General features: G+C 50.4%; 1 long non-coding RNA gene across 1 annotated transcript; it reads left to right on the top strand.

Annotated features, from left to right (window-relative positions):
• The first annotated feature begins 1,678 nt into the window (after positions 1–1,678).
• On the top strand, positions 1,679–9,529 carry LOC120884113 (uncharacterized). Its single transcript, XR_005726357.2, has 3 exons — positions 1,679–2,609; positions 3,398–3,581; positions 3,718–9,529. It is a non-coding gene; the product is annotated as an uncharacterized LOC120884113 (long non-coding RNA).
• Positions 9,530–9,759: the final 230 nt, after the last annotated feature.

Here is a 9,759-nt window from a genome sequence, read left to right as displayed (position 1 = left end):
GGAGTGCAATAAATGGAAGTTCTCGCTTTTCTACTTCCCACACATGTGCTTGGGCTGCTTCTCCTGCTAGGCTTGCCCTCGCTCCCCTCTTGGTCATTTCTGGCTCTCACTTCCTTCAAGTTTCTGCTCTGCATTCATCCATCAACCACCGGCGCAGCCTGTCCTCAGTGCCAGGCACCAGGCCAGGGGCTGGGATACAGAGATGAATGGGACACCATCCCTGCCCTCAAGGATCTCATTGACTGGTGTGGAATAGAGACATGAAAATTAATAGGTATAACCCACTGTGGTGAATGGAATACCAGATCCTCGCACAGGGCATTATACGGATCCCTAAGGAAGGGAGGGATGGGGCAGGAAGGTCAGGGGCAACTTTCTGGAGAAGGTGTCATGAGATTGTGGGGAGGTTTCTTGGCCAGGCAAGGGCTATCCCTGGCAGGGGGCACTGAGTGATCACAGGTCTGGAGGCGAGACCTGGAAGCAGCCTGCTTGCTGTTCCTAGAGCCCCGAGGGAGGAGGGGAGGCAGGTCAGATGATGAGGAGCTTACGTGTCAGGTCAAGGGGTTGGGACCCTGGTCCATGGGGCACCTTTGAAAATGTTTAAGTAGGCTGGTGATGATACCAGATTCGCATTTTAGAAAGGTTTTTTTTTTTTTTTTGAGTGTTCATTAGAAAGAGGAGAGGCTAGAGAAAGAGAGAAGGGGAGAGACTCAATCAGGAGATGCATGCACTGGTCTGGGGCAGGTGGGGAGGTGGAAGACATCTTTTGGAGGCAAAGAGATCAGACTGGGTTGATGCTGAGGTGGGGGAGGGGAGAGAGGGAGTGAAGCCTGCTGCCCACTTCTGTGGCTTGGGTGACAGGCTGGATGATCAATGAGGGGGCACCACAGGGGAAGGAGGAGGGTGGGACCTGGGGAGGGGGTGAAGGAGTCAGCTTTGATCATGCCAATTCTGGGTGCTTTGGGCCATTCAAGGGCAGGAGAAAGCTGAGCCTGGAGTATGGAAGATGCCAGAGGAGCAGCAGGCCTGGATGGAGGTGCCCTGGGTGTGCTGGCATTTAAGAGATGGGCAGAGGAAGAGAACCACCAAAGGATCCCAGGAGAAGTGGGTGTCCAGGGGCAAGGAAGGCAGGTGGGGTCGATCCAGGAACTCCAGGAGGGTCTCAGGCTGGCATGAGTGTGCCCAGCAGAGCAGGCACAGTGCAGGGTGAATGCCATGCAAAATCTAAGGTGCCACCTCCATGGAGGTGGGGACCTAGGACTTTGTGTTTTTATAGCCCCTGCCCCACCCAGGGGATGTGGGATATGGATGGAAGTGGCCTCTGGACCTTACCTCATTGTGGTAAAACCCCAGTGTAGGGAGTGTCAGGAGTGAGCCTTGGCACAAAGGAGCAGAGAGACCCAGCAAGGGAGAGACAGAAAAGTGACCACCCACCGGGTGTAGTTGAGATTCCTTCAGCCACTTCAACCCAACCTTGGTCCCTCCAGCTGCTCCCAGGGCAGGTAGAAAGACTGCAGACACAGTGCGCTGTGTACCAAGCAGGATCACACAGCTCTGCCGGTGATACCCAGGGTGTGCCTGCCTTTCAGGCTCACGATCCTCTGTCCCCCAAGCCCCTCCCCCACCATGCAGTTCACATAGTAGGAGCTCATCTAAAGAGGGAGGAATGAATGCACCAGTCTCACCCTGTATCCACTAGGGTTGGCTGGGGCATTTGCTTAGCATCTCTGATGCCTTCCCCTGCTTCTCTCATGGCTGGAAGAATCCTGCCTATATGGCTTCCCTCCTCCCTGCCTCCCCAGTGCTCCTGAAATGAACACAACACAGTGGGCACCTGTTCAGTGCTTAGCCAATGAATGGGAAATGGGGTTCCCGATGGTTTGAAAGGCAGAGAGTAGATGCCATTGAGCCAGCCGGAGAGGAGAGGTCTGGGGAGAGGGGCGGGTGAAAGGAGATCATTATTGTTGATAATCTCTCATGTTTAGCTGGCAATTTGCAATTTTAAAGTGTTAGGATAGAGCGCTGTGTATAGGTATTAGGGAGGCCTAGAGGGAAACCCTAATTCAAATGAAAGGCCAAGCTCAGATCCCAGAGAGATTAGTCTGAAATGATGTATGGATCAGCTCAGGTGGGAGGGGAAGGAAAGAACCTTCCAGGCAGAGGAAGCAGCTCATGCAAAGGCCAGAGATAAAAGCAAGCCTGGGAGTGGGGTTCTGAGGTGGATGGGATGAAAGACTCATTTGTTCCACAAATAGTTATCAAGTGTCTACTTTTATGTCCGGTCCTGGGCTGGGTGTGGGGTGCAGCTGCCAACGGTCTCTACTGTTCTGCAGTCCTTATTTGCATGGAGACTTTGGGCTGTGAAGGAGACAGAGATGAAATAGCAAAGCACATGAAAACATGAGCTCTGAGATGGGCAAGTGGTACAAAGGAAGAAGAAAGGCAAGTTCCAGGAGAGAAAGGAAGAGGGGTCCTCACTGACTCAGGCCTAAAGGATGAGGAGGCCTGAGTCAGCCAGAGAGCAGAGTGGCGCCTTGCAGCAGAGGGAACGACCTGGTGGAGACCCTGACCCCAGGGAGTGCTTAGTACTTTGGAGGAGCTGAAAGAAGGTGAGCATGGTGAAGACAGAGAGAGGACATAAGGCCACGGGGCGGGGGGGAGGGGGTGGCAGGGGCTTGAGAACCCAGGGCTTTATGGGTGGGGGTATGGGTTTGGGGTTTCATTCTGTGATTAAAGGCATCTGTTTTGGTTGTGATTGTGAGTTGCAAACAGGATCAGATGTTTCCTTTATAGAGGGATCACCAGAAAGATGGTTCTGGCAACAGTGGAAAGGGTGAAGCTGAGAGGTGAAACTGGAGGCTGGGAGGTTGATGGCAGTCTGAATTAGGACAGAGACAGCAGGGGTGGCAGGGAGCAGAGGAGACAGGAAAGGATGGCCCTGAAAGATGTCTACCGGGTGGAAACACAGGACATGAGAGTTGAAGGGTCAAAGCTGGCCCCCAGCTCTCTGGCCCAGGGAACACAGGTGTGGGGGAGAATGTGTAGCCCCATCCTGAACAGGTGGCCTGTAAGGTGCTCAGGGTGCTCAGGTGCAGTGAATAGCAGGTGCAGAGTGGAGTTCAGCCTGGAGGGACAAGACTGGCCAGTGTGGAAGCCTGGAGAGTCCTGCAGGGTGAAGTGGGAAGAGCAAGCAAAAGCCAGCCCAGCAGGGAGTGTGCAGTAGGCCACCAGAGCCACCAGAGGGAAGGGGAGGGGAGACACCCCAGTGGGGGACAAGGGAACCAGAGGGGCAGCAGGGAATTCCTGGCTTGGAAGGCCCGAAGGGAAGCTGTTAACATCCCAAATTGCACACACCTCAGTCCTGAGAGGTCATTTTTCTATCCTCCTGTCTGCACAGGACCTCACCAGCCAGAGGGGGGACCTTCTCCTAGAAGTGGAGTCCTGCAGCCCTGCATTAGGGGTCTGGCTCTGAGATCCACTCCAGTGATTTGGGGCAGTCTCTCCTCTTCTTGGGCCTCAGCTTCTCCATCTGCAAAGGGGGATCATCCTGCCCATTTCATGGGGGTGAGGATGTGGGAAAGGTAAGAGAGTCGGCACTCTCCTGGGCACACCCCACTCCCTGGACTTTTGTCTGGATGTAACTGGTGGAAAGCGATTTGTAAACAGCAAAGCTCGGAACAAAAGGAGTCATGCCCGTTCCTTCCTGTTACATTTCAGCATCTTGGGAGATGAGAAGCACACGAGGGAGAAAACAGGGCCTGAGCGAAGTCGCTAGACAACAGGGCACCTGGCAGGGAGCCAACACCTGGCACCAGGTCAGTGGCTGCCCCCTTGGCCACCTGTCGGCTGGATCCAAGTCGCTGTGGTCAACAGCAGCTGTGCAGGGGCGACGGAGAGACGGTGCGGGTGTGGTGGGCGGAGGGAAATGGGGTCAGTGCGCCACCTGCCGGGCACCTGAGAGAGAAGGCGAGGCTGCGCGCTCCTTTACCCGGCGGAGGAGCGTGGTGGGGCTCAAGCCCTTCCTGCTTGCCCTTGCCGGGCGCACAGTGGGGCTTCACAAGTATTCTTCAAGAGTGAAGGGTGTATCCGGGCGCGGTGGCGCACGTCTGTAAGCCTAGCGACTCCGGGAGCTGAGGCAAGGGGATCTCAGCAAATTGGGGAGGCTCAAAACAACTTAGCAAGACCCGATCTAAAAATTAAAAAAAAAAAAAAAAAAAAGATGCGTCCTACTCAGAGACTCGGAGGCCTTGTTGTGCACTTGAGCTCTGGAGCCAGATTACCTCCTCCCCGTCGTAGATTTGCCAGGGTGTCGTAGGCAAAATCACTTAACTTCTGTGTGCCCCCATGTTGGTAATAATGGTAACCGCTGCGTTGGCTATTGTTATATTCATGTACTAATTCAGATTTCCTAGTGTCGCCTTCCTGCCCTGGCACACCTAGGGAGGCAGCTGTCAGTGGAAACAGGTTTGGCGGGAGGGGGACAGGGGTTCATGCAACTTGGCTCCCTGAGCCTCCGGTTGTTCATTTGTGAAAAAGGTCACGACAACCATCTTCAGCCAGAAGTTCCCGTTTCCGGTGCACGGAAGACACCCAAAGGGGGCGCAAGGTGGGCCGAGAGGAAGGGCGCCCCTGGTGTTCGCACGCTCTCCTGACCGGTGGCCACCGGCTTTGCCTCAAGAGGGGCAGCCACACTAGCCCGAATTCAGGTCGCACTTGTCCTTCTTTTCCCGATAGACATTGAGCCCATAACGCCAACTGGCAGCTGTCTCCAGAGCGTCTGGGGCCACCTACCAGGCCTACCCAGGCTCTGCAGCTGCTCGCAGGGCAGACTGTCCCCGGGGCGTCCGGACGAGCCTCGCGGCGCTCCCTATTTCCAGGCTAGTAGTGACGCCTGGCGGCCCACAGGAGAACAGCGACCTGCGCTCCACAGGCTTCCTGCTTACCAGGAACCCCATCAAGCACGGTGGGCGTAGAAGGACTCCCCATAGCAGCACTGACCTGGGCTTCTAGCGGGGAAATGGAATCCAGGAACTTAAAATGCCATCAGAGACGGGATAGAATCTAGGAGCTTTGAGGAAGAGACAGGGCTGCGGTGGTAGAACAACAGGGGGTTCAGAGGGAAGGCTCTCCTGTTTTCTCCCTCTGAATTATTTGAGGTCCTGATTGATCCTCTTTGGTGCCCCAATCCCCAGAGTTCTTAAATGGGGGAGAGGGGAAGGATTCTGGGTGTGGCCGCAGCCTGAAATCAGCCCTAGCCTGGGCTGCTCCTTGGTGCGGTCAGCTGCCACAAAGAGCCTAGAAGAGGGAGAGGCAGCAGGAAGGATGCCACTTGGATAATGCTTTTCTGCCTCTGGCTCACCCTGGGCCACTGTGGGAGTGTGGCTGCCCACACCTACTCATGCAAACTCAGCCTTGCCTGCTTCAGGGACTTACAGGCTCATGGGAGGCCTGACTTCAGCCAGGGTACAAACTTTTCATTCCTGAAAGCCAGGTCTGAAGTCTGCAGCCTCCAGACACAGTCCTAACTCAAGATAAGCCAAGTTATACTTGTCATATTCATTCTTACAAATCTGTAGACCCCTGTGTTCCACCCCAGGGAGGGCCCCACCTGCCCCTCATGAGAATCTCCTCTCCAGCTTTGTCTCTGTTCTCACCCCACCTCCTCCCCAATATCAACTGCACCCTCTCCTCCCCAGGGCAAGCTGCAGGATTCTGTATTGCTTATGGGGACCACAGCAGTATTTGGATTAGTCTCTCTGGGCCCTTTAAGATCCACCCTGAGAGCCAGCAGGAGATGGGGTTCTCGAATGCAAACTAGATGGTGTCTCTCCCCTGATTCAGTTGCTTTTAAGTCTTTCTGCAGCCCCAAGGTTGCCAGAGCAGGTTCACTAAACAGTGCTCAAATTCTGTCATTTAACTGCACAGCCCAATGAGGCTGGTTCTATTATTGCCACATTTACAGAAGAGAACTGAGGCTTAGAAAGATAAGAGACATTCCCAAGGACTCACAGCTAGAACTCCCCAGAGCCGGGACTGGAACCCAGGCAGCCGGGTCCCTAGAGCCCTGGATCTGCCAAGCCTGTGTTTCCTGAAGTGAGGTATGTGTGACTTGGCTAGAAGAGTCCTTTTTAAATAATACAGATGGAAATTTTAAATTTTAATAGAAACATGTTTCTTTTTAAGACTTTTCTTCTATTTTATTTATGGCAAGGGATGCTGATTTTCCATTTATGACACGAAGTGTCCCTTTAAAGTAAATTTATTTGGGGGCAATAGTAATTGAAAGAAAAGTACTAAGTACCTGATGGCACGGTGGGGTGTGCATGTGGGAGTGGGGTGGTGGCCTGTTGATGGCAGTGTGCTGCTTCTCACGAGACACTAAACTCTAGCACATTTATAGGTGCTCTGGCCCTGCTCACCCTAAGGCCCTCTCGTTTTCTTTCCTCACCCCCTATTTGGCCTCTGAGTCATTTGCAGCCCCCTCCGGCCTTCTGTGCCTTTGGACATGCTGTTCCCTCGGCCCGAACTCCTCTTCCTGCCTCTTGGTTTTCTCACCATTGGAGGCTTAACCCAGCTCAGGCATCACTTCCTCCCGAGGTTTTTCTAAAATGGAATGGAAAACCCTCCCACCATTGTACCTCAAGTCACCTGCCCTTAAGCTTATACACACACACACATACACACACAATTTTTTTTGGGGGGGTACTAGTGATTGAATCTAGGGTGCTCTACCACTGAGCTACACTCCCAGCCCTTGTACTTTTTTATTTTCTTTTATTTTTGAGACAGGTCTTGCTAAGTTGATCAGGCTGGCCTCAAACTTGGCCTCCCAAGTTGTTGGGATCACAGGTGTGCACCCCCACCTGGCTCCCTAAACTATATCATACTTTGTTCTCCTCTCTCCTCTCACCACTTCTAGGAGTTCACCCAGACTGTGAACTCTGGGAAGTCTAGGATTGTCTGCTTTGATTCAGCACCTGACGCCCAGGAGGGGCTCAATATTTACATGTGCAATTAATAAGTTCAGTGAGAAGCCAGGTGAGGGAAAGGTTGGTTCCAGATGGGTGGACAGGAGACAGATGGCGACAGCTTTTGAGAAGGTAGATGTGGGCTTTTGAACTGGATGTTGAGGTAGCATAGAGAACCAGGGATGATGGTCACCTGGAAACAGTCAGAGATCTTTGAGGGAATCATCTGTCCAAGGGGAAGTGTCAATTTACTTAGTAAATGATGCTGTTTTATCAGTGATCCATCTGGAAGAAAATAAAGGTAAATCCTCCCCTGGCTTCTGACACCACCTACAAAATAGATCCCAGATGGATTAAAAAAAAAACCAACTTAATTATATTAACAGAAACTAAAAATATTAGAAGATAATTTAGAAGACTAACTCTTTAACATGGGGATGAGGAAACTTTTCTTAAGACAGGGAACTGAGAAGTCATAAAAGAGAGATGGATTTGGTTATGAAAAATTATTTGTGTGACAACAGGTTCCATAAATAAAATAAAAAATAAACAGTAGACTGAAAAAATATTTGCAATATGTAACAAAGAATTACTATCCCTTCTATAAAAAATAAACTATGAACCAATAAGACAAAAAAATAACAAATAGGTTATGGCATAAACAAGTGGTTACAGAAGATATATGTGAAAAGAGATTCTGCCTCACTGGGAGTCAGGGAAATGCAATTTAAAACAACAATGAGTTGTGTATTTTAAAAAATTAATGGACGTTATTTTCGAGAGCAGTTCTACAATTACAGAAAAAAAAAATCTGAGTAGATAGTACAGAGAGTTCCCATCCACCACCCACCCCCAGCTTCCCCTGTTATTAACAACATATATCAGTGTGGAACATTTGCCACAATTAATGAGTCAATATTGATATATTATGATTAATTAAAGTTCATAGTTTTTCAAATTTTTTTAATTTTTACCTAGTGTCCTTTTCCTGTTCTAAGATCCATTACAGGATACCCCATGACATATAGTCATCATTCTTCCTGAGTCTCCCCCTTGTGTGTGACCCTTTCTCAGACTTCATTGTTTTTGACGACCTTGACAGTTGGAAGAGTATTGGTCAAGCATATTGTAGGATGCTGCTCTATTGAAATTTGTGTGATATTTTCCTCATAGGCTGGGGCTATGGATTTTGGGGATAGGTAGAGTGCCACTGTCAAGCGTTATATCAAGGGTCCATGCTGTTAGAGTGACTTACAATTCTTGATGTTGACTTTGAACTTTGTCAGATTCCTCTGCTTTAGCACAGTACCCTCCTTTTCCACAGGATACTCTCTAGAAGGAAGTCATTATTGAGCGGCCCACTGTTAAGGAGCGTGGAGTTATGTCCCCCTTCTTTACAGTAAAGTATCTATATATTTGGAATTCTGCACAGATTCATCTCTTCTCCCTCACCTATTAATTTATTCAATTATGTAGGCATATCAGCATGAACTCATGGATATTTATATTCCACTTCGGGTTCTATAACCCAAAGTTACTTCGTTTTTGGTGTTTACCTCGTTATGAGGTGTTTTTTACCCTTCAGATTGGAAAAAGGAAAAGATCTATTCCAAAGCAGGGCTGCAGCCCAGAGGGTAAACAGCTGCCACGTTGGGGTTGGAGCTGCATGTTCTGACCTGAAAGTTCTGGAAGAACAAAGAACAAAAGCAGAGCAATTTGTGCTGTCTAAGCCCATTTTTATTTAAAAAGAAGGAATCTACCTATTTATCTATCCATCCAACTATCTAATTGGTCTCCTGGCAGCTGCTACTGCTCCATTCTCTATCCGTTCTCTACCCAGTGGACACCTGAATGTCCTTAGGCAACACATGCATTAGAGATCCCCTCCTTGCCCATATGGCTTTCCTGTGTCCTTAGACTAACCTTGAGAATCCTTATGATGGCTCACAGCGCCCTCTATCGAGGCTCCACTCAGTGTCGCTGTGCGGAGAGCCCTCCCCAGGTAACCTTACCTAAAGCAGCCTGGTCCCTCCCTCAGGCCACATCACTGCCACCCATCTGGTTTCCCCCAGAGAATTCATCTCTGTTTAATGTACCCCCCCCTCGCCTCGCCCCAGATTCTAAGCCCATGAGGGCAGGGCGGTGGCCACCTTGCTGTTGACTTGTTTGCTGTTGAGCAGTGGCCCCAGGAGAGGCAGAAAAGTGCTTCTCAGTGCTCCTGGCCCCGGGGAATGGGGAGAGGGGGCTGGGAAGGGAGAGAGGAGATTATCAATTTTGTCTTTGGATACCTCTGGTTTGTTTAATGGGTTACAAAGAACATGTAGTACTACGGTTTATAATTAAAAAGAAAATCCAATAAAGTTAATAAAAAAAAAAAGAAAGAAAGAAATTAAAGTTTTCATTTCCCCAGGACAAGAATAAGAGGGACGCAGAAGGCTTCAAGAGAGAATTTGGTTGGTGTGCCAGGGAGGCAGGTGGTCTCTGAGGCTGGGGATTGGAGGTGGAGATGGTGGAGACCTTAAGGGATCAGTGGGGAGACTTGAGGTCCCAGAATAGTTAAGAGACTGTAGTAGAAGCAGCAGGGCGGGAGGCACAGGTGGGGACTGGGGGACCTAGAAGCTGTATTTGTGCAGCCGGCTCCATGTGGGTTTTTCTGGGGTGGTGGTAGGGAGCATGGCTGGTAGGGGTGGCTAAGATCCGCTGACCCTCGCTGAAATTTGGACAGCCCAGTCTAGTCCCTGGCCCCAGCATTTCCCATCTTAGCATCAGTTTTCCCCGTAATAATATAGGG

The sequence above is a fragment of the Ictidomys tridecemlineatus genome, chromosome 3, assembly GCF_052094955.1.
Source record: "Ictidomys tridecemlineatus isolate mIctTri1 chromosome 3, mIctTri1.hap1, whole genome shotgun sequence".
In the NCBI taxonomy this organism is placed as follows: Eukaryota; Metazoa; Chordata; class Mammalia; order Rodentia; family Sciuridae; genus Ictidomys; species Ictidomys tridecemlineatus.
Note: the sequence above shows the minus strand (reverse complement) of the source record. Positions and strands in the feature narration are given on the sequence as shown.